General features: G+C 35.6%; 1 protein-coding gene across 9 annotated transcripts in view; it reads right to left on the bottom strand.

The window, feature by feature from the left end:
- Nucleotides 1-24,916, bottom strand: part of TBC1D5 (TBC1 domain family member 5) — a 316,442-nt gene that overhangs the window by 242,783 nt on the left and 48,743 nt on the right. For 6 of the 9 annotated variants that reach the window (XM_071804973.1, XM_065830708.2, XM_071804976.1 and 3 more), the window contains one exon: nt 8,149-8,300. The exons of 1 other annotated variant lie outside the window; for it this stretch is intronic. The gene's annotated coding sequence lies outside the window, so the exon portion shown is untranslated. Of the gene's footprint in view, nt 1-7,052; nt 7,118-8,148; nt 8,301-24,916 lie in introns of all 9 variants that reach the window. 2 more of the 9 variants (XM_065830710.2, XM_065830709.2) reach the window with 1 other exon arrangement.

The following is a 24,916-nucleotide window of genomic DNA, read 5'->3' as shown; positions in this document are numbered from 1 at the left end:
AGGTAGAACTTCCTCAGCATAGTTACGAGGTTTAGAAAAATGCTAGAAAAAAGACCTAATTGTATCAAGGAAAACAACAAACTCACCTTTTTAGTATTAGGCCCTCATCTAGTAGCAAGGGAGAAGGAATTATGTATCAGATGAAAAAGAATGCAGAAGAAAATCCATATTTGGCGCCTGAATAACCGTGAAGCATATTTTCTGTCTGAAAAACCCATAACAGCTTAAGTACGTGGGAGGCAATTGTCCTTGTGCTTATAATTAGAGTCCGAATTTAGGGATTTCACTGCTTAATGCACACCCACCCGCCTGTTATTCTTACCATGTTTTTTTATGTCACTTAATGGAGATGAATACTCTTTTCCCACCTCATATTTACATCAAGGCTATTTAATTTTTTTAGGCTGCTATAATAGGTTAAACAGCAGTCTCAACATCACTCTTCATCTCCCACTGGACAACGAATGGCATTATAAGACTGAGAATAGATGAAGGCATATTTACATTCATAATGTTCTTGACTATAACATTTATGTAAATTATGATTTTACATTTGCAAATACTATAATTCTAAGTTTCAATGAACACTTTACTACTGTTTCATCATTAACTTCCTATGTACATTACACGGAGAGAAAACACCAACGAAAAATAAAGAAACTAAAGTGCTGTGATCAGAGAGGTACAGATCTTCTGCAAAAGGAGAAAATGCCTTGCTCCTAAATCAATCCTACCTCTATATAGAAAAGGTGCTGGACTACAGCTCACCGCTAATTCAGAGTGCATAAAACCTACAGAGGTATGTAAGAAGGTAACAAAACCCAAATTTTACATTTCTGGCTTATATTTCAACTGCCACAAAATTAAACAACTGTACTGCTGACGAAAATTTTTTTTTTTCCCCATCTGCATAAATAATATTTTTACTATTCATTGACAAAACGCCATGGAAACACTATGTTAATTACAGAACTGCATGTAGAGTTTGGGAACATATTTACAGATGTTATAAAAGAATGAAAAACTCAAAAATATCAATTTTCATTAAATAAGCTGGTGCTCCATCAAATGGATATAATGGTTTCTAAAAATCCTCAGAGTGGAAAAGGAACTTTACAGTTAAGAAGAATATTCAATTCTCATATCTATCTTAACACATTCACTCACACAAAAACTGTGTATTTCTATGTATGCTTTGTCAGGATTTTTCTGTGATGGTCAACTAAGTATTTCCTTCAATCTTTTAACATGTGACTCAAAAAATCTACGCTTCCAAAATGAAAAACTGTCAAATGAAATATTCTGACTTATTTTGAAATGAGGAGCTTTTTTTTGTTTTGGTAAGAGTTTAGTAGGACATATTCAGACTGTAAATGCAAATATATGTAACGAAACAGCTCTCAAACTACCAGTCTCAGATGCATATGTTATTTTTAAACAGGTGATTACCTGATACCTGAGAACCACTATGTGAATGCAGAAATGCTACTTAGCTGAAGGAAGCAAAATTGGACAGATAAGACGAGTCAGACCAGCCCTGTGTATGATGAAATTGCTGCTTTTTGTTGTTGTTTTTCAAGATACTCAGCATGTAAGCATTAGAAGATGCAACTTGAAACTCAAGGACTGTGTATACATTCAAAGAGAAACCCTATAATAAACAACAGTGACTTTTCTGGTAACTCTTACCTTCGTGCCATGTAATAGAAAAGAATCTAAAAGGACTTCACGTTTTATGTTCCAGTTTGGCAGGTGGAAAATGTATGGACTAGGTTGATGCCCCAAACTATCAAACTATCTCTTCCATTAAGTATCATTTCCCTTTCCACAACTGCTTGAATCAACTTTATTTTCTGTGGGAAATACTAAATTTCCCAAGTTTCTGCTGAATGGCTAGCAAAAGGGAAGTCACTAGGGGTATCACTGCTGCACCGGTCTGAATTATGGTTACCAAAGACAAATCCCTTCTTCTCAGAACCCTCCAAATACTGTGAAAAGAGTCAGTTATTTTGTGGGACACTTAACAGCGGAATTGTCATGGATGTTCAGGAAACCTTCCCAAACTTTGTACAGGAAACAGTGAAGTCAGTCTAATACCACTCTCTAATATTTGTTGCAGGGAAAATACTGAAACCTTAAACTAACCTCAACACTAATTACAAAAATTAAAATAGTCACAAGATGCTGAAAACTATTTCAATACTGCCTAGGTCTGATGTGCAGCTTTTACTACAACTCTTGAAAGAAGCTTGTCCATGAATTCTTCTGTGTTTCAGGTTCCCACATTTTAATTTTGGCCATTAACGATATATTCAAGAAAGCAATTACATCAGAAGAGCAGTGTCAGAAAAGTTACCAAAATCTACATTAGCCAAATTTTCTTTTCAAAGAATCTAGAAGCATAAGGCAGACCACTGTGTAGAGCTTCACAGAGAAGAAATCTGCTGAATACTAGAACTTTCTTTTTTATATTAAATAGTTCATCCTTTTAATGATGTATTATATTACCTTATGGAATGAGAAACAGATTTTGTATGAAAATGTTTTCATATTTATAATAATCTATTACATACATTTTCTAAAAATTGAAACATTAAAGTAAAACAAAACCATGACTTTTTCACCCCAAAATGCTACAAATCCATGAAGCTTTCATAACTATGATTTTCATTCATCAAAATATATTTATTGTATGAAATTAATACAGATATATAATTAGTTGGTCACTATACATCCAGAGCAAAGTTTCACTCTACAAACTATCCTCAAGTGGAGCACTAAATCCTGATTAGACAAAACTGATTCACAACTTAAACATTAAGCCATTTCCTTTGCTTTTGTCAGAACTTACTTGTTACGAAGTAAATGCTTTTTCAAAAGTTTTGAAGTCAAAACCCAACTGAAGGTACTGCATGAGTTTTCTGTTAAATAAAACCAACCAACCAAAAAAAACCCAAAACCCACAAACAAAAAATAAAAACAAACCACAAAACAAAACCCCACAAGCAACTTCACTAAATTCCTGTTCAAGTATTTATATTCCTAGCGAGATAAGTTAGTGAATCTGAAAATTCAGACAAGTACTCCTGTATTTGCTTTAAATTAATTACTTTCCAAAGTCTAAGTCTAAATGACCAAAAACAACTAAGTACAATCTGTGCTTTCAAGAACGTGTATTTAAGGTCTCCTTCCCATTTACTCATGGAAGAAATATTATTGCTACTCTCCAAGCAAGAGTGCCTTGATCTGCTTTTTGTTGTTATATTTTATGGGAAGAACATATTCACCTAAAGAGATCAGATTTTCTTCCTTTTGTTCCCTCTGTTCCTCTCTTCCCTCCACCAAATGCAGCTATGCGAGAATGACAACTTTTTCTTGGCTCCAGCTTAGAGGACATTTCAATATATAGAGTATATTTCCAGGATTTTAAAATAAGTGAGATTAATGTCCCAAGACAAAGTTTGAACACTGCTTATAGTGTAGAGAAATTCTTGCTTCTTCCACAAGACATCTTCCACTAGACCAGGTTGCCCAAAGCCCCATCCAACCTGGCCTGGAACACTTCCAGTGATGGGGCATCCACAAACCTCTCTGAGCAGCCTGTTCCAGTGCCTCACCACCCTCATGGTGAAGAATTTCTTCCTTATATCACATCTAAATTCATCCTCTTCTAGTTTAAATCCATTAGCCTTTGTCCTGTCCATATGGACCTTGGTAAAAAGTCTCTCTCCATCATTCTTACAAGTGCTCTTTAAGTATTGAAAGGCAGAGGTAAGGTCTTAGTACTGGGAGTTCCAACTAGCAAAGCTGGTTTCCTGGTTAAAATGACAACAAACTACAAAGAGACACCAAGTACAATGAAAAAGAGCTCTGCCAGATCTGGCTGGGTTCTGTCCAAGGCCAGCTCAAACCTCAGAGCCACATGGTCCAAAATGAAGCTCAGGAGACCAAAGGGAAAAACTGCCATAGGGCAGGGGCAAGGGAGATGCAGCAGAAAAAAAAAAATCACTGCCAGAGACAACTTGAACTGAGGAGGATGTGAAGCTGTTCCAGTTTTGTCAAATGAGGACCAGCTACATATAATGGATAAATCCTGACAAGGTACCAAGAGATGAGAAAGAATGTCTGAAGAGAATGTGGTAATAACACACAGTAGATCTACTCACCAGCAGAATCCAACAGCTACTGAAAATAAAACTATGGGAATTACTAGTCTTGAGGTGATATTATGTACCATTATGGGGAACTGATACAACTTGATTTTAGTGCTTTGCAAAATAACTCTCGACCCCAAGCCTGTTCTTCCTCCCTTTGAAACTGCATGTCCTACAAGTTTTGCTATATCTAAGAAAAAAACCCTTAGCTTTTGAGTATCTCTCTCTATAGCCCACCTCTGCAAAGCAGGTCCAGGTGCATGGAACACAATGAATGCGTGTTGGGTTCTTTTTGTTGTTTTTTTTTTCTTTCCATTTTTCTGAAAGACTTAAAATGTTCAGCTCATACAGATGTGTGATGACCTCTATGAGCTAAGTAACTGCGTAACAAATGGGTAATTTAGTTGCTCCACAAACCACAGATTATTGTAGTGTTTAAGAAAAGATGCCATCTGTAACATGATTGCAAGTCACCAGATAATGCTTTTTAGACCGATACAGAAGTTTATTTGAACTTAAAGGAAGTAACTGACAAATTATAAAATGCCACCTATTCTACAGCCTGTAAGAAAATACATAAAATCATTCAGAGATTTCTTCTTAGGAGGTACTGCATTTCAAATTCTAAGTACTTTCTGCAATATTTAATTATCTGAGATATTTCCTCTGAAAAATAAAATTCATGTTTCCTAATGTTTCATAACCCCATTTATAAAACGAATACTTTAGAGCCAGGCTGCAAGTCAACAATTATCAACTATTATATGGGATTTAATTACACCTAAAGTCAAAGGAACTGTGTTTAAAGCTATATAGTACTTTCGTTTCCTTATAAATAATTTCAATAGTGAAACTGGTTTCACCAGTTTCATTATTATGTCAACATAAAAAGTCTGAAATGCAAGAAACCAGGAAGCATTAAGTGAAATCAACCTTGGAGGAGACTGGAATAATTTCAAGCAGAGGGAAATACAGGAAAATAAGTAACTGTCATTTGCAAATCTTTTGTCTTCAGAGAAATTATTGGTCTTAAATATAGGTTTAACAAATTAGGAATAATAAGTATAACACATGACATGAGCACTATCACTTTACCACCAAAAAATTCTTAACATGATTTAATTCGAAGTCTGAAAAATCTACAGCAAACCAGTCCTGAAACAAGTGTGTCAAGCTTACTGTGAAGTAAGCACATGGATATATATTTTTAAAACAATTATATACATCCGAAATACTAGGGTTCTTCAAAAACTTCAATTGCAATGTTCTTATCTAAAGCAATATTCATTGCCTTCTTTACTGAAATTTCAGTTTTTTTGTTTTCCTAAGAATAGCTGAAAAAGGTGAAATAGCCAAGGACAGAAGACATTCAGTGTTCAGCAAACGGGGGATGGGGAAAGAAAACAGGTGCATTTTGGCAGCCTCTTTTAATCATGAAGACAGAGAAGGCAATTTAATTTTTCTTCCTTTCTCAGTTTCACTCAGCAGCCAACAAGAAGCAGCAGATTGTCCTGGTTTTGGCTGAGATAGAGTTAACTTTCTTCCTAGTGGCTGGTATAGTGCTGTGGTTTGGATTTAGTATGAGGACGATGTTGATAGCACACCAGTGTTTCAATTGTTGCTAAGCAGTGCTCATACGAAGTCAAGGACTGCTCAGCTTCCCATGCTCTGTCAGCGGGGAGGTGCACAAAAAGCCAGGAGGGGACAAAGCCAGGACACATAACCCAAACTGGCTGAAGGGATATTCCATACTATGTAATGTCATGCTCAATACATAAACTGGGGGGAGTTGGCTGGGGGATGGGATCACTGCTTGGGGATGGGCTGGGCAGTGGTCAATGAGTGGCGAGCAATTGTCCTGTGCTTTTCTATATTCTGTTGTTGTTGTGGTTATTATTATTATAGTCATCATTATTATTTATTATTATTATTATTGTTCTTATTATTAGCATCATCATTGCTTATGATTATTGCTGTTATTATTATTGCTGTTATTATTATGTTATCTTCATTTGATGTCCTATTAAACTATCTTTATCTCAACATATGAGTTTTACTTCTTTTCGATTCTCTCCCTGTCCCACCAAGGGGAGGAGTGCCTGAGGTGATGAGTGGCGCTTACCTGCCAGCTGGGGTTAAACCATGATACAGATATATTGATTCTATGCATGCTACGTTACTGTATTTTTAAGTAAAATGAAGAGATTAAATGGAAGGTAAGAGCAGCCGCCACAGCTTTGAGTTTGCATCTCAAGTATCAAGACTTGTCTGTATTCTGGTCCACCACTGAACAGATGTAACATCTCCTTCACAAATGAAAGGTATCTGGTGGGTTACAGACAAAGCGCTGCTGCTTGAAGCCAGTGGATTGCACTGGTCTGAATGTTGCTTCCAACGCTTGGAGTCAGAGAGGAGGGAAGCATCACACCACTGAACTTTGCTCACTCTGAACTCATCATGGGGTAGAAGCCAACTTTGTCAAAAGCCTTAATACTTAAAGAAAGATCTCCCAGGCTTGTTCATGAGGGCAAAAACCTTGTCGTATATTAAATGTATACTGTCAATCAGAATATTCAAAAGCTGTTATAGTGTTTTTCAACAATTTTAACTAGTTTTTGAAAGACACGTATTCTCTAGTAATAGGAAAAAAGCTATTTTAATCAGCTTTTCTAAGTAACAAAGACATTTTCAAAATTATGTAGATCAGTATAATAAGTTCATTATAATTATTTACTACAGCATTATCATGCCATTTTTTAATTTCACAAAGTTGGATGCAATGACAAATGATCTTGATACAACCTGTAACAAGCAATCTAAACACTTGAAAATGTTAAAATCATATAACCAGCCACGTACATACAAAAGGAGTAAGCCATGAAAAACACAAGTCTTTACCTCTCAACTCTTTTTGACAGTTCCAAAATTCAGGCACACATCCAGAAGAACTTTCTGCCCCACGTCTGGTCAGTAAAGAAATTGAGGTTAACCTTTAATTTTTAATGTCACCTGCAGCCAGTGGCTGCTTTTTCTAATGCAAGTGACAGATAAACAGCAAAACACTCCCAAGATGATACACAAAGCACCACACACCATAAGTGCATTTTTATTTTTATACCAACTCAATTTCTCAAATGGATAACCAATGTTCCTACTAATTTACATTAAGAATTGAGTGAGGCGTGAAAATTGTTCTGATGCATAGGCTCTAATGTACTGCATAGTGTTCTGTACTTTATTTCAACACTAGAAAAAACTAACTACACTTAAAAGGTACAGAAACTATACATACAAGAACACAAGCACATATATGTCTTACAAAATCTTTTAGAAAGGGTTTTAAATTATCCAGAGCAATATGAAGGAAAAACAACTGATTCAAGTCACTGATGGAAGTCAGTAAAAGCAAAAAATTGTTCCTTTTAAAATGAATTCCCTGACCTTCAGTCTCTTGAACTAGTGTTTTTCTGTAGACCAATACTAGTACTCTACACTGCTAGCTTTTCAACTTCCTAATTCCTTTACACAATTCAATAGCATCACCTTCACATTTGCAAGGTAATTCCAAACTAAACAGAGGCAGTATGGCAAACTGAGGTATTATAATCTAGCTACTTAAGGCGAAACTGGCAAGTCTTTAATGGCAAACACTGTATCATTACTAAACACTGCCATGTTGTTAATGTAAGGAGAGGTTTGAATTAGATAGTGAATGGCCCCTTCAGATCGGGACTTAGGATGTGTTATGTGAGAAAGTAAAGAAAAGCTCCAGCTGACACTGCCCATGTTTCACCAGTTCAGTGGAAAGCAGATCTCCATGCAGTTATCTGTCACTTTTAAAACCAAATACTACAGTAAATATTTTCACTTCTCTCTTAAAAGGGTGTTCAAAATAATTTCTGGGCAACTAGAGGAAAGACATCACATTGTTTTTATAAGTGCTAAATGTGTAACTATGACATTAAAGAAAAAAAACATGGAAAATTTAACTTACATAGTGGCAGGTGCTCAAACGCAAAGGAGACCGTTGTCCTTAGAATTATATTCTCCACAGATTGATCAGTCAAGCAACGTTGGGATAAGGCCCGGCCACCAGCAGCAAGGATGCTGGAGTAGCAGTCCTGGTACCAGACTTCTGAAACTGACCTTTGGATGGAGAATAAAGATGCTTCAGGAAAAAAATGCTAAAAATATTTTTTAATTTTTAGTTTGACCTGAAGGGATTCAAGTGACCAAAGGCATTGGACTTATTCTGGAAATTTCCATATAACAGAAAGTCAAGCGAACAAAACTAGTATTTTTTTTCAAGTCAAATAAGTATTTCACATAATCATGTAACAAGAGAGATGGAAACAACATGTAAGGTAAGCCCATGTGGTTCAATTTATTTACTTTTAAGAAGACGATAATGGCAGAGAGACAACGTGAACATTAACAATGACTTCTTCAGTGTTCAACCTGAAAATTGTATCAACTTGCAATTCTTGGCTATTTCTCAGCATTATTTTCAGTTCCTCCTCCTGTGACTGAACTTATTAAAAACCTGTATTTTACAAATTTCAGTAACTCGATATTGTTAGATGTATTTTCTAGAAAGTGGTTACTTAATTTTTAATAAGAACAGAAAAATGTACAGGGTTCTATAGCACACTACAGCTGGTCATAAACGCACTAAAAATTTTCAAGGCTACGGTTCTAAGAAAAATTTAAATAAAATTCCAACAACTGATCAGCCATCTATCTTTATTAACTCTCTTTTAACTGTTCAATAATGAACTTGTAAATCAGTAATTTTTTTTAAGTTGCTCTTCAAAACACGTTTATGTGGAATTCTTCAACTTCTGTGACACCATTAAACTCCATTCACATAACAATGGGAAATATTACTATTTTAAAATATTTTTTCGTATTAAAAATATGTGAAGTTAACAGTGTTGAATTGGAAACAGCATCTTCCACTTTTTGAAAAGCTGGTACTTCACTGTGTTTCTACAGTGTTTCAATTAGAAAACTAAAGAACACAACCATCAAGACACATTTAAAACAAAAGTCCTGAAGACACTGACTTTGCAAGTATCCAAAGGTTCCTGTAATCTGACCACAGTTGTCAAAATAAATTAAATTGCATTTAAAAATAAACTGGGAAAAACACACTCACTTTAAAGAAATAAATTTTGGAATTTCTGTTTTAGAAATTAAAATAAATACAATTGTCTACACATGAGTATATTATACAGATCCAACTAAATAGTTGTGCTTTTTTTTTGGTTGGTTGGGGTTTTTTTTTAGTTTATTTTTGTAGGTTTTTTGGTTTTATTTTGTGGGACCTTTTTGTGGTGTTGTTTTTTGTTTGTTTGTTTTAATTTGGATTAGCTTCCTAGTTGCAATATAGTGGCATATAAATATATTTTTATTGTAGAGCATACTTTGAGTTATTAAGCCTGGCACTAAATTTTGTAACAAGATGCAATATATCTAATTCAAGAGGGTTCAGAGTATTCCTGTATTACTTATTAATATGTTAAGTGAATGTTAGGACAATTGATTTCAAGTAGGTTTTGTGACTAAAACATGTGACAAAATACAATTTTCAGATTACATAGTCCATTTGTCATAACTACTGCTCTTTCTAATTTCTATAGGTGTTAACAACTTAAGCAAAAAAAGCCTCAGTGACTAAATAAAGAACAGTAGCCAACTCAGAATCTAAAAGCAACCATCAGCATCATTTATATACAGCCATTAGCAAAGTATCTTTACTGCTTTTCCTTGCTGTTCTGCTTTCCTACCTTCTTCTGCTGCTTTTTATACCCTCCTTCCTGCATTTTCCCCTTACACAAACCAAAGCCTGAAAATAAAGAACAGTGAATATGTGTATTTGCAGAGGACTTAACTACAGTGAGACTACAGTCTTGTACTGAGGTAATAATGAACAATAACAAATGTATTGCTCAGACACCACAAGTCCACTCAGTCACATCTGGATCCAATCAGTGACTGGTCTGCTTAGAAAGATCAATATATTTGACATACTGATCCTGTAAATTCTTATGGAAATAGCAGAAACATCCCCAGGCAATGGCTTAAATAACGTTTATGTATCAAAAGAAAATACTACTCTATTTAAGTTCTGAAAACAGAGGTGGTGACAATGTATTTCATACCAGCACAGCACAATGACTTTCATATTATTCATGGTGCTGTGATATTAGTTTTCAACAAGTTACACTGTAGAATGGTCTCTATCACTGCATTGATGTTTTCTGAGTTATAAGTGAGTCAAATAGAGTATGGAGAATGGGAAAAGCATGGACTACCTGAAAGATAAAGGACCGACTTACTATGAATATGAAGAAAATTGTACCAGTGGAAATTTAAAAAATGAAGATATGAATAAGTTACTGAATTAATTTACAGAACAGAACATGTGATTATATTTTGTATAACACGACACAACATATAAAGATTATTTTTCTCAAAAAGTAAGAGAGAAAGTAACTTGACTACATGAACTCTAGAGTATCCATAAGCAGAAATAGGGGAAAAAACTGCCTGTATTTGAGCAGAGGTGCTGACATCCTCATGCAGACTGATCACTTTGTCTGAAGGATCCATGTAGGCATTTCTGAAACCTACATGGGGACCGCATAAATCAATACCATGGCAAAAGCAGACCATCTGGCAGACTTCTTGAACATTCTTCACAGAAATTAGTCTTCAAAATAAGAATAAAAATCTTTCCTTACTTGTGCAGATGCCTATATACCCACATAGCATCAAGGAAAGCAAGATTTCGGTATCATATCACCTAACAACTAGAGTTATGCCAATGTTCAGGAACAAAATACAGACAATTTAACTTAAATTTATAAATGTGTTTAGGAAAGCTACCTTTTGCAGCTAAGAAAATATGCACAGCAGTACATATTTTCCAAGGGAGTCTTTATGTTTCTCATGGTTCACTGCTCCCAAAACTATGTTCCTGCGCGGAAGACTGAGAACATGAAAAAAATCGCAATGCTTTGTCACTTGTTCTCAGTAAGTCCTACTTCACTACCCTTCCAACATACATTAAGCTAAATGCCGTTTGTTCGTCTCAACCACGACACTCAGTGGGTCAGAGAGGAGAGAAAGGGCAAGGACACAAAGAAAAGAAACTAGTTTAATTTTGCTGTTCTCTGTTCTTCTTCCTCTGATACTGTTTCCCACAAAAACAAATTACATAATGAAGAATAAATGCAGAAAATTATACAAATTACCTTGATATTTCGCTATTTTAGTAAATACATTTGATTCTCTTCTTACGAAGATTCAATGCCATTTCAAAGATCTATGCTGGATCTAAAGCTGAATGGTTTTCACACAGTCTTTCCATTTTAGTAAACTAGAATACACTTTAACTTTGAATAGCCACGTGTTACTTCTTTGACATCTGTCCATCATAATACTGTACCAGAATTAAAAACTAAAAATACTAAAACTGACATCCAGCTCCACTGAAAGTAACTTAAGAAGAAGAATTTGTTTAAAACCAGAATAATATGTGGCATGCTTGAAGTATGGTATTTGGCTATGGAAGAGAATCTAGGAATGTCCCACTTCTCCATCGCTTCTCAGGTACACACATGCACAAAAAAGCATTTTAAGATGCCAGAAGCTGAGCAAGATACTCACTTGTGTAGGTCTATTAAATCTGTGAATGCAGGAGCTGCTGCATTTCACAGTCTATTATTTATATGACAGAATGAAGATCTGAAAACATGAAATATAGCCTTAAATTATTCACTTATTCTTTTCACAAAAGGAGAAACCGTCAATCTAACACTAAAAGACTTCAAGCATATTTCTAAAGGTTTCATGAAAATTGCCTTATTTATCAAAACTTTATTCCCTCCGTTTGTTCATTAAATACTGTAACTTTGCATTAAGGTCAAGCAGTGTCAACCAATTACTGTTGTCAGGAAAGTCCTACTTCCTTAATACTCCAAGAAACCACGGTATATAGTGAATTATTTTAATAGGCAAACTGAACACTGCTTACCCAAAGTACATTTCAACCATAAAAATGTATTTTAAGGGTTTCTATCAACAATCAATTATAGTACTATTTATTATCACAGCAGCATTAAGCATGATTCTTTGTCTGCTTAAATGCCAGCCTTAAAAAAATACATCTATTTTAGCATATTCAGCAACATCCCCTTCTTAGCTCATACTAACAAAAAATAAAAAAAATAAGTGACCTATAAAGCAAACTGAAAGGTAAAAGATAAACCACTGCATTTTAAAGAGACAATATCAATTGGTATAAACATTCTGGTTTCTGTCCTCATTCTCTATTGATGGGTAAGAGGGCTTGGCTCATACGACAGACCTGAAAAAAAATCCACCTTTCACTGCTCCTAATTTTATAGTTTTATTTTAGGGTAAAATTCTCTGTCTTGCAATATAGAAGAAAAACAGGTGAACAACAGACTAATGATGGATTTTAAGTGGTTACGCACAAATTTATTAAACATCAAGAAAAGGCCACCCATGGGCTATCATACCAAAGTCACAGCTGTTCACGACAATAGGGCTTCTGTAAGATATTTTGATGTAACAATTTGGGACAGAGTCACCCTTATCCTGATTTTCCCCCTTTTAACGGTTTGCGATTCAAAAGGCTAGAATGATTATTTTAGTATCTCATCATCGCTATCTTTTACACTTCACATAAGCAAAATTTTGGATCCTATTTCCCTTTGGAACTAACCTGTTTACTCCACTCCACTCCACCTCGTAAATAAGATGTGATGAAGGAACACTTTATTTTCTGATGGTTACCTTTGAAATCTTATTGCTACGAGTCCAACTGTGTCTTTCTGAAGTTACAAAGCAAGCAAAACCAAAGAAAAAAAACTTCTACGCATCCTCTCAAGTTATATAGATAACTACAAAAAAAAGTTTTCAACTCTGTCCTGTATCAGTGATCAATGAGACCTGCAATGATACAAGACATATATAACGTTGCTGCAATCAAGGAGAGGAAATCACTTAACAAAAGGAATGAAAACAAAAATGAAAAGAGTCATTCTGAAAATTATGGAAAAAGAGAGACATAACAGGGTAGGATCTGAACTAAAAAAGCAAAGCAAAACAACACAAAACAAACAACAAAAAAAACCCCCAAAACCAAACAAACAAACCAACCAAGCTCCACACACCAACAAGCTTGGAAAACTTAGAACAAGCTCTCTCCTGTCCCACCAGGTGGGATAAGAGGACAGGATCTGATTTCCAAATACTTTTGAAGAGAGATCTGGTCAGAAATCAGAAAGGTGATTCAATAAAGACAAAATTGAAGAGCTACATTTAGAAAAGGCACACCATAGACCTGAATATAAAATGGCCCAGCAACAAAACACTACTCACAGAATCAATGGATACGAGAAGAATACAAATCAAAAGAGTAAATTTTGTGGTATTCTTCAAAAATACATCTCACTGAAATATGTTGGCAGGCATGTGATGTGGGGGGGGGGGTGTGCACCCATGTATGCACATGCATGTGAAGAGCTGATAATTGCTTTTTTCCATCTCTTACTGTCCTGTATGCAGTTTTGGACATCATAACTCTTAGGAAGTTGTAGGCAAACTATGGAAAGTGAGCAGAAGTGTGACTTCTTGGGATTGCTGGGGTATTTCAATCACTGAAGCTTCTCAACCAAAGGTTTGATCAATGTACTTCATCCCGCTCCAGGAAAGACTGAAAAAGACAGTAATCTGTGATCTTCCATGCAATGCATTTCCCCAACCCCAGTCCACCTGCCACAGTCAACCACAGAAAGAGACTGAAGAATAAGGAAGGCTGCCTCTGCGCATCTTCAATGGCAGAAGCTATCTCACCTACCTCCTACCTTCAGACTCCCGTACTCAAAACTACCACATCAATTTTCCTTGCTACCAGACAGGTGGAGAGGAGTTGGTTACTCTGCGTGGCTGCTTTTAAATCTCCTTGACATGAGCCAATACTAGATCAAGCACATCTGTGGGCAACTTCTTTCTGTTTTATCATTTTTTGGTTATAATAACCTAGCATTTAGTTTAATAAAAAACGCCTTATTGATCATGTTTATTATCATGTTACATGCATGCCCTTAAAGAGAGCAGGAACAGCTTTATATAAGAAAACATAACGCACAAATTGTAGAGTTCAAGAAATTATATCCTGAATTGCACAATACGAAAACAAGGTGGTTTTAAAAAGTCTCCTTTCCCTGTGTTGGCCTCTCCAGCCATTTCATGGATAGCTCTTAATAATTCCATACCTCATGTCCTGTAGTAACAATTGAAAATTGTTTGCTAAACAGAAGTGGAATGCTAATCAACAGCTCTGATGTGAGCTAGAGAACAATATTCGGCTTCATGGGACTTGTAATTTCAGCATGGTGGATCAGAAGAAATGGATCTTCCGTACTGATGAAACCATCCTTCTGAGGACAGAGAGAACAAGCTCTGCTTTTCTAGATCCATCAGCTCTACTTGATAACACTAGCCAGCAGTGGGAGATGTGGAGGTGGGTTGTAAGATAAGGAACAGGCTAGAGGCAAGAAGAGCTGTTATAATTATAGCTGGGAACACAGAATTTGTTAAAGGAAGTCTACTGTATAATTACATTTGAAAATTTAGCAAGATGCCCAGAGGCTGGCTTGCAGCTGTCAGGAACTGGTAACGCTCAAGTTCTGCTCAGGAGGCAACCACTGCTGCAGCTCTGCACACCTCCTGTTGTTGAGCCGACTTTGATAAGGCAAAGGAATGACTTCAACTAAAATTAGTAAGATTACACAACATGTGAGGTTGTAGCTATTCTCATTAAAAAGTGTTCAGAGACTGCGCATTATTTTAATTAATTAAAGTTAAATGTAAATCTGATGGTTTCAGTACTATGTTAAATATATCTTTTGAATGAGTGACAATGGTAGTATTTTGTGAATTACATGTTTTATTTAATAATAGTTAAAATTTGGGGTTTTTATTAAATATATTAATTAATAATCAAATTAACCTCATCTACTGGTTAATGTCGATCTGCATACAAAGTCATAGATCTCACTCCGGTTTATCTGACCCAATCAAATGAGTGAAATGCAGACAATGCAAGACTGAAAAAAAGTCTGTCTCTGTTCCTTCCTTGTATTTAGAGCAAATTGATACTGCTACTGAGAATGCAAATATCTACCCAATGTGGTAACCTGCAGACAAACTGGTCAAGTATGAAATATAACGAAGACATTTTGGGTGGGGGGGGGGGGGAAGTAGGGTTGAACAACTGGAAAAAACTGCTAATATTATTTGAAATTAATTATTCTACTTCAAAAAGTATATTCTGCTTATTCAAATGTTTGCAAATTAAGTGTTGAGCATGTTGGAAATTTGCACCAACTGCTATTTATTTAAAACAGATTCAGTTAAAGAATACAGTCATAAATTTGATCATATTTGGAATGTTGGCAGAATTCAAAACTATGTCGTCATCATCACCACAAGAAAATAAAAAGCTCTAGAAGTAAAGACTGCAAATCTAAAACAAAACTTTAAAGTAGAATTATTTCTAAATGTTGCTTCTTTTATTTCAAACTTACAATTTTTGTAAGAAATTTAAATATATATGTCTACTTGGCATCAGAGACTGTAAGGAGAGAAAACTGAGAGTATTTCACCTTTAATTAAACCAGTTACTGCTTCCATTTTGAAAAGGTGAACATTGAAGAAAGTGCTTAAATCCTCAAATAATGTTTAAGTGCTGAAATCATAAGTAGAGGCAGCACATCAAATATTCTTGTTTGGTGCCTCATTATTATAATCAGTTTAAATACTATAGTTGTCTTTCCTGTGGAAAGGTAGAAATGTTTTAAGTATCATAGGCTTTGCTCACTTAAAAATTGTTCACAGAACTGAATAAAAGGTTCCTTTCTGTGCGTCAAGTGTGGTGTTTACTCAGTGTAACAGGACTGCAACAGGACTGCTTTTTACTATCTACAACACTTCACTTGAAGAGGGTGGAAGAAAAAACACAAGAAATCACCTATTTGATACAAATTTCTCTCGTCTAATTTTCATTATATGGATGTTTGAAGGATGATAAATTCAACAAAAGAATGGAACCTACTGAACACAGTTTCAGTTTTGTTTGACTTCTACAAATAAATTAAATTGTAAAGATCAGTTATTTCTTTTCTTTCATTTTGAAAGTAAAACACAGAAACTTGACAAACTCAAGTATTTGAAAGACACACAAATTAAATTTAGGTATCTTCTTTAAGAAGAGAAATTAAAATTCATTTTGAAGGAAACTTCAGGACCACAACACTGATTTCAGACAGTGACCTGGGTTTTATTCAAATATGATTTCTTTGGAACTGTCTAACTTCAAATATTCTGAGCCTTGGTCAGTTCTGGTTGTATGAATATGGCAAATGTAAAACAAAAATGTCAGGCTTCACATTGACTTCCTCTGCTTCAAGCATAATAGTCTCCTATGTTGACTTTTGGCATATTCATCTATATTAGATGATATAATGCACCTTTAAGGACTGCAGTGATCCTTCAGGAATGTACAGAGAACTCAGTCTTTCATCTAAAAATATTACTGTAGAAGAATAAAAGCATTTTCATGAAATAGTTAACCTCATGTATGAACAATTCCACAGGAAAATATAAGAAAGCAAACTACATTAAAATGCTGATAGTTACACGTTCTTGCTGTTGCTCTTGGCAAAGAAACTTCTTAGCATCGATTCTGAAAGTAAAAGAAAGGCTTATACGGAATTTTTCTGTAAATTCTAATATGTAAGCACACAAATCTATAAATCTATGAGACACTTTCACCTTTATTTTAATACACAAAAAACCCTCAAACATTAAAAAAGAACAAACCAAACTCAAAACAAAACAAAGAAAAACAAACAAACAAACAAACAAAAAGCCACCAAAAAACAGAGCAAAGAAAACTTAGAATGACCTTCCTCAATAGTACATAATGCAAAATGAACACTGCTCATATTTGTAGAAAACACACTCTTCCCAAGATACGAAACTTCTAACCAAAAGGTTTTGTATGGAAACACTTTTTTTCCAATACAATTGAAAAGTGCTAGTCCCAACTGCCAGAAAAAAACAAAACAAAACAAAAAAATCAAAGAAATCTGGCTGTGGTTCCAAGCAGCTCTACTTCTGCAACACAATGTTTCTATCACCACGTGCTTGATGTGTATTCAATACAGCTTTAACACACAGGGATGCCCATTGCCACACCTTGAATGACAAGTGCTGAAGATCAGTCCCACTAAAGCTCAAAGGCAGAAGACAAACTGCTGCATCAATCTGTGCCAAAACTTGTTTTGACTCTGCACCTATCCATACATAGCTATGAGACTATACTGTCTTTCAGATTATAACTATCTTAAAAAAAAAAAAAAAAAAAATTGCCAGTTTTATGTTTTAGGTAAGGAATTATGACCTCTGTTACTCTTTATCACTACAGGTATCCATAACATACAATAACCTGTGTTTTCACCCTCTCTTACTAGCACTCATCTATGTATCTATCTGCTGAAACCAGCTATCGTCAAAAAAAGTTGCATCACACAACACAACTAGCTATATTAAGTCTAAATTTACTACAGTTTTAAGATATATGACCACTTTTATGAGATGCAGGTTATCCATCCACATAAAAGCATACTTTAACATAATGGTACTTACAATGGGAAGAAAATAGCCTACTGTTTCTAAAATTGCTTTCAAATATTTTAAACAGTTTGCCTCTATTCTTTTCATCATAACATAGGGAATGTCAAGAGCATATAAAAATTCCTAAATTAGGAAAGAAAAACAAGAATGCACATTCTATATAAAGTAGTAATAGGCAGAGACAACTTCACTAGGCTGTGACATGTGACATCTGGTAGGCTATTATCATAATAAATGGGAAAAGTAGGTGAGGTTCTGTCAACAGCAAGGTATGAAGAAATGCATCTTCATCAGAATGACAAACATATCTGCCTTTAACAAACATAGGTCAGACTGAAACGCATGTATCTATCAGTTAGATATTTTCACTTTATTTAATTCCCTTTTCTATTTTAAAAACATCACTAAAGGATAATGTGTTCATTTGTCAGACATATGCATTTATGCAATTTAATTTCTTTTTACTGAGGATAAATTAAACTTGCTAATAATCAATGGCTAAGAACTCAGAAGAAACAGCCTATTAATTTTTACATGCTTTTACAAATCACTTTAAGCAAAGTAGTAACTTACATTGTCAAACAACAGTCTAAAAATCGATCCGTGACTCCTACTGCTATATCCATTCAGGTATCACACAGGTGTTGAAACAGCTTCAGCTCTGCCGTTGACCAGCTGAATGGTAAAACCACCAACCTCCTGGGGATCACACTGCATGATTGATGGTACGTATGAGCCACCAAAAAAATTCTCATATAAGAGAAAGAAGAGGGAAACAGTGACTTTCTGAAGGTAGACCGTGTTCCCACAACTCATGTATCTTATGGTTATTTTTGCTCCATGTTTGGTTTTTCAATCTCGTGTAATCAGATGAAAGCAAATCAAAAGAACCAACATACAATTCTTGTTCAATGGGGACTGAAAATTTTCACTGTGTGCTCTAAAAAAAAAGTTAGAACATTGTTTTTTAATTTGTGACTAAAGGCAAGACCTAATTTATATATTATTTTCAAAACCAGACATACACCTGCAAAGTAACATTTACCAGACTATAACAATTTTCTGCATGTAAAAAAGTAGGAGAATTTTGAAAGTTATCCAGCAAGTAGTCAAGGCACAACACAACGGTGAGTTTTGCTAAGTCACATATGGAAGAATCATGAACGTAAATGGAAGAGGCGCTTTTTTTGGCCTTTTTTTTTTTTCTTTTCTTGTCTTTTTTTTTTTTTTTTTGACTTGTTTTTTTATATGATAACTTACTTGGAAAAGCAAATTCCCAGAGGTACAGAAATAAAAAATTTTAAAGGAAAGATGGTGGAAAAAATACGGAGTATTAATATCACTGTATTCCTATGTATCCCTTTGCTTCATGCTTTGTTATTTTGGGGGTCTTTCCAACACTATGCTGGTGAAAACTGTTTGTATGATGGTATTTACTTCTAAGCCACTTTCAAGACATTCATGAGTGATTTGGTCACATGTTTCCAGACTTCAGTAGAAGAATTACGATACCAGAGAGATTGATTTGGCAATTGTGTCTCTGTCTCATGTGAACTCTCACTTCATAGCTATTGTCTCTTGTAACACATCAATGAGGCTACCTGAAGTGTAAGGAAGCTGCCCGGCTGAGAGGGATCTTGGAATGCTGATCAACAGCCAGCTGAATATGAGCCAGCAGTGTGTCCGGCTGGCCAAAAAGGCCAACAGCATCCTGGCTTATATCAGGAATAGCGTGGCCAGCAGGACTGGCGAAGTGATTGTGCCACTGTACTCGGCGCTGGTGAGGCCCCACCTTGAATCCTGTGTTCAGTTTTGGGTCTCTCATCATAAGAAGGACATGGAAGTACTAGAGAGAGTTCAGAGAAGGGCAATGAAGCTGGTGAGGGGCCTGGAGCACAAGTCTGATGAGGACTGGCTGAGGGAGCTGGGGCTGTTTAGCCTGGAGAAAAGGAGGCTGAGGGGAGACCTTGTCGCTGTCTACAACTACCTGAAAGGAGCATGGAGGGTGTTGGTCTCTTCTCCCAAGGAGCAAGTGATAAGGCAAGGGGAAATGGTCTCAAGTTCTGCCAGGGGAGGTTTAGATTGGATATTAGGAAAAAATTCTTCACAGAAAGGGTTGTCAGACATTGGAACAGGCTGCCCAGGGAAGTGGTGGAGTCACCATCCCTGGAGCTGTTTAAAAGGTGTTCAGACAAGGTTCTTATGGACACGGCTCAGTACTAGAGTTAGGTTATGGTTGGACACAACTATCCTGAGGGTCTGTTCCAACCAAAATGATTCTATGATTCTACGAAGAGCTAACCCATCTTGTTCTCATATCAATTTAATGGTTTTAAAATAAACTATTAGAAGCATCTGGAATGTAAGATAAATAATTTCCTGCTTTTTTCTTTAACACAAATCCAAACAAATGCATAAAGACTTGCACAAGAATTTACTAAGTGGGATGGGGAAATCTAACGATGCATAAAGTTGGGGTGGGGATGATGTCAGTGAGGTAGGGTCCAGATTCCACTCTCGATGGTAGGTCTTGACACCCATTCTTCAAAAAGCTGGGCAAACCACACCCTGCTGGTGAAAATGGCACTTGTACTTCAGAAGTTCTACTTCACTTTCTGCGTGTAGACAGTTTAGGAAAATAAGATTATAAAGTGACTTAACACAGTGCTCTACCTATTTACTGGATTGAACTTGAATAAATGTCTACTGTTCTTCCAACTCAGCAATAAAAAGAGAATAAACAAAATACAACAACACCGTTAGATGGTAAACAGTGATAGCCAGATGATCACAACTGCAGTTGATAACTCTGTGGTTTTGAAATTTGTTCATGCCCAAAATTGAAATAAGAGGAGTATCTACTGAACATTACCATCAACGGTCATTGCTGCATTACACTTTACAACTTGGTAACTAAAAGTTTTAACTAAAAGGTCCATATTTAACTCACTATTCTGTCTGACTCAGAGCACAGTTTTGCCTCCTCAATCAGTCCAAATAAAGCAGACAGATTTGCATATAGCACTTTACAAAACAACACAGTAGCTGTACAAGGGCAGGATCTTCCTTTCTCTCTTAAAACTTTTCTATAGATGCTTTGTGAAAACAGACAGGTCTTTGCACATTTCAGTAAAATTACCCTTCAACAAATACGTATTGCCCATCAACTCTCTTAGAAGCTGAAATGAAACTGGAATAGCTTTGCATAACCCAAGAAAGATACACTTCCAACTTCACTGTGCTTCTCAGCAGCAGAAGGAGTAAATTTCTGATGTCAAAGGCAAGGAATTTGTCAGTCCACATCAGTGTTTTTTGGTGAAGCTTCTTCAACAGATTTAGTGGACACATGGATGGGTGCATGGGTGCGTGGTTGGATGGATGGATGGATGGATGGATAAAAATGAAGACAGAAAAAAAGAAAGTCACAAGTGAAAGTATATAGACATGTTTCATAAGTTTTCAACACTCTGCTAAAGTTCTCAGTGATTCCAATTCAATGTTTGGAATGGGCAGTACTAAAGGGCAAGACTTTTTAAGGTTGAGAAATGCTTTAGAATACAATTAATATACTCAGAGCTTCAGACTTTGAACTTGCTAGTAACACCACTTTCATCTTTCTAAGCACATCCACTCAAGTTAGAAAGCATTTCACAAATCAGGTCTTAACAGAAAAACTGCATCAATTTGCTACCCTAATCTGACCGTCTTCAATAAGAGAACTTGTATTCAAAACAGTAGTTACACTGAGCTCAAGAGGAATATTTTAAAATGAAAACTATCATTAAATACAGCTGATTTTAAAGAACTGAAAATAAAAGTCACAATCCTTAACTATTACAGCTACAAGAGAAACTAAAATAAGGTACAGAAGCTAAATGAACGGAGTATGGTATATTTCAATATATTTCATGTGTTTTTTTTTTCCATTTTACAATCCAAATACAAAACCAGGCACCTCAAACTTCATCCACAGATATTACATACAATTATGAAAACATTACTATTTTATAAATAAAAATATAACGCAATTATTAACGCTAGAAAGCATCAATTTAAGCTCATCTACTTTCCAGGAAAAAAAAAAAAACACCAAGAAAAAACAAACAAACAAGCAAAAAAAAACCTCACGAAACCCAAACAAATTAACAAAACCCCAACACCAACAACAACAAAAATCCAAACCAAAACCCACGTATTTGTTAATTCCTTAACATAAACTTACAATTGACAAAGTAAACTTGAAGAACCCGGAAATTCAATCACAGTAATCTAAATGAACAGCTAATAGCCAAAAAAAATAATAGATCTAGTGCAGATTTTACTCTGTGGCATACAGTTGTTGACAATACATTCCTCAATAAAGAAAAATTGAATTATAGCCTTAGGGCAGTTTAATTTGGTACAAATTTTGAATAATGTTATATACATTTCCAAAGCAGATGCTAAGAGACTCTACAAGGACACTCAGCTCAATCAGAAGCCAGATTAAAGTTCCATCTGGAACAAAACAGTTCCACAGCTCTATTACAATTAGCAGAGTCACCAGTGTCAAACTCAAAAGTTGGGAGATGTGAAACTCTTTCTTTTCAAATATACAGCTATTAGCCCAAAACAGTGATCCACACATCTTTAGAACAGAACTTTTCAAGCTGTCACAAACTTGTGCTTTTTTAGCTAGGAAGATGTTAAAATGGTAAATGGTAACAGAAGAAAACTCTCATTTGTATTATTATGGTCATGTGAAACACAAATACTATCCAGACATAATGATTTTATATCACCTCTCCCATTGCATGTATGTAACATTAAAAATCCCATGTGTTTGAGTAGCTGCAATACAGCAGGCTGAGAATAGCACAGAAGCTACTTGGATTAAATAAAATTCAAGACTGATTTCAAATTCCTCTGATCTTTGTCTTCCCAATTCCCAAACTTCTTGTTATGAAGCAAAGCATTTTCACAACATGTCATGCTGAAAAACTGCACCCTGAAGTGATCCATCTTTAGACAAAGTAAGAACAGAATTACCCATGAAACCTAATGGCTGAAAGTCAAAGCCTAATTCTTCAGCCAAATATTTAGCATAACAGCATTTTCCTAGATTTAAGCAAAACCTGAACTTCAATTAAAGTTTACTAAAAGAAAGTATCCCTTCAAAGAACAATTGAGCAAACAGTAGTACTGATACATAGACAGTAACGAGCACGTTCACGACAGAAAACCAAAACATGCCACATTCCTTAAATTTGCTATTTTACCATTTAAATAAATAATGCATTACACAAATAAGCAATCCTTAATGTGGAAGTTAGAAATCAAATGCCCACATCCTGCATCTCTTTCCCCCCAAATAAATCCACAACAGATATGTAGCAACACAGACTTTTAAAAAATTACATCTCATTACACACATTTTCATCAAAAAAAGACTCGGTTAAAGAGCACATTTATGTTCTTCCAGTTGCTGGTTACATTAATCAGCCTGATTTCTATTATGAAATAGTAAGCTCCTAAGTCTGAAAATATGTACAATGTTAATATCCAAATAAGAACACAGTGGAGAGGTCACTGTAGTCACTGCCCAGTTAGCAGCCTATACTGTTCCACAATGAAGAAGTAAATTTCAACCTCCAAAAAGAACAGTAATATTCACAATTTTATATTTACTAGGTTTAATTAGTGTTCAAATACTCTCCCATAACCTCCATATCTGAAATTTAATCTTCTAAATCTTTAGAGAGAAAAACAAACAATCTGTAGCAACCACGCAACTTTGTCCTTAGTCTGACTGTTGTTATTTCTGAGAATAGCCCACAAGAGATCTATTGCCAACACCATGCGGCAGAATGGAGGCATTTAGAATAAACAAACAGGAAAGTCTGGTGGAAATCTAAACAGAAGCAAGATGTCAAAATTAAGGTCACTGTAACCCAATCAGTGCCTTTGACAGAATTTGAGCTTTTTAAGGTACTGGTCAACAAGAGTGTCCAAGACTGCTGGTTACATCAGAAAGGGCCAAGGGCATCCACAAACTCCAGTACTGATGAAACCATGGTGAAAAGATCACTGTATTTCAGTTCCACACATGAACTTAAAAGCCCACCAAAACAGCCAACTTTCGTATTAGTTTATGCAGGTTTTCTGTAATGCTAAAAAATAAAAAAGCACCCGAAAATTAAAATGTTACTTGACAGAAAGCAAAATAGTATAATTGAAACATGTCTCAAAGCCTGGGCTGGGGCCACACCACAAGCCCATGGAGTCTTTCCAACAGCATGCAGGAAAGTATCAATTTCTTACTCAAAGAAACATCCGTGGTGTAACTCTATTCATGACAGAGAAATGTCTGGCTAGCATGGGTCCTGGTAACCACTGCAGTGATTTAAAGTGAAACACAGGCCTCAAAAGGCTTCTCTTTCTCAATGTTGAGTACATAGATCAGGCACATACATAAGACTTTTGCAATGATAAGGAACTATTTAACTCATTTCCAGAAGTAGTAATCACCTACTCTTACAATCTTCAGCATGCTTTTTATGAAGGCCTGAACTGCAATGTAAAGATTTCCAAATTTAACCCATGATCTATGAGTCTTGTGGCAGAGTCATGAACTTGCATAGCTCTAGACAGAAATAGTGCAGTAACCAAAGAATCGTTCCTTCCTCATTCAAATATTCAGTGATCTAACAGCGAGCAAACATAATCAGTGGTAGTTTACTCCTCAGGATCGCATTATCTGACCCTAAGCAACTCATGAAATGATTTGACAAAGGCCAACTAAAGCTTATTTAGCTTCAGACCAAGTAAGGGACTGAAAGCACTTAGCAGCATCTCTGAACAATCTCTTTTTCAATGAAGAAGAAAAATATTAATTTTCACTGTTCTGTATATCTCAAGAGCTTTTGACCAGTGTTGAACTCCCACCTACTTCAAAAGATGTGAGGTAAGTCCTGGCTACTGAATAGAGAGATCTGATTTATTCTGGTAGAAAATTCCAGATGATTCCCAGTAGTCCCTTGCCTGTGAAA

This window comes from Patagioenas fasciata, chromosome 2 (genome assembly GCF_037038585.1).
Source record: "Patagioenas fasciata isolate bPatFas1 chromosome 2, bPatFas1.hap1, whole genome shotgun sequence".
Classification (NCBI taxonomy): Eukaryota; Metazoa; Chordata; class Aves; order Columbiformes; family Columbidae; genus Patagioenas; species Patagioenas fasciata.
The sequence above is the reverse complement of the archived record's forward strand: the minus strand, read 5'-3'. Positions and strand labels throughout refer to the sequence as shown.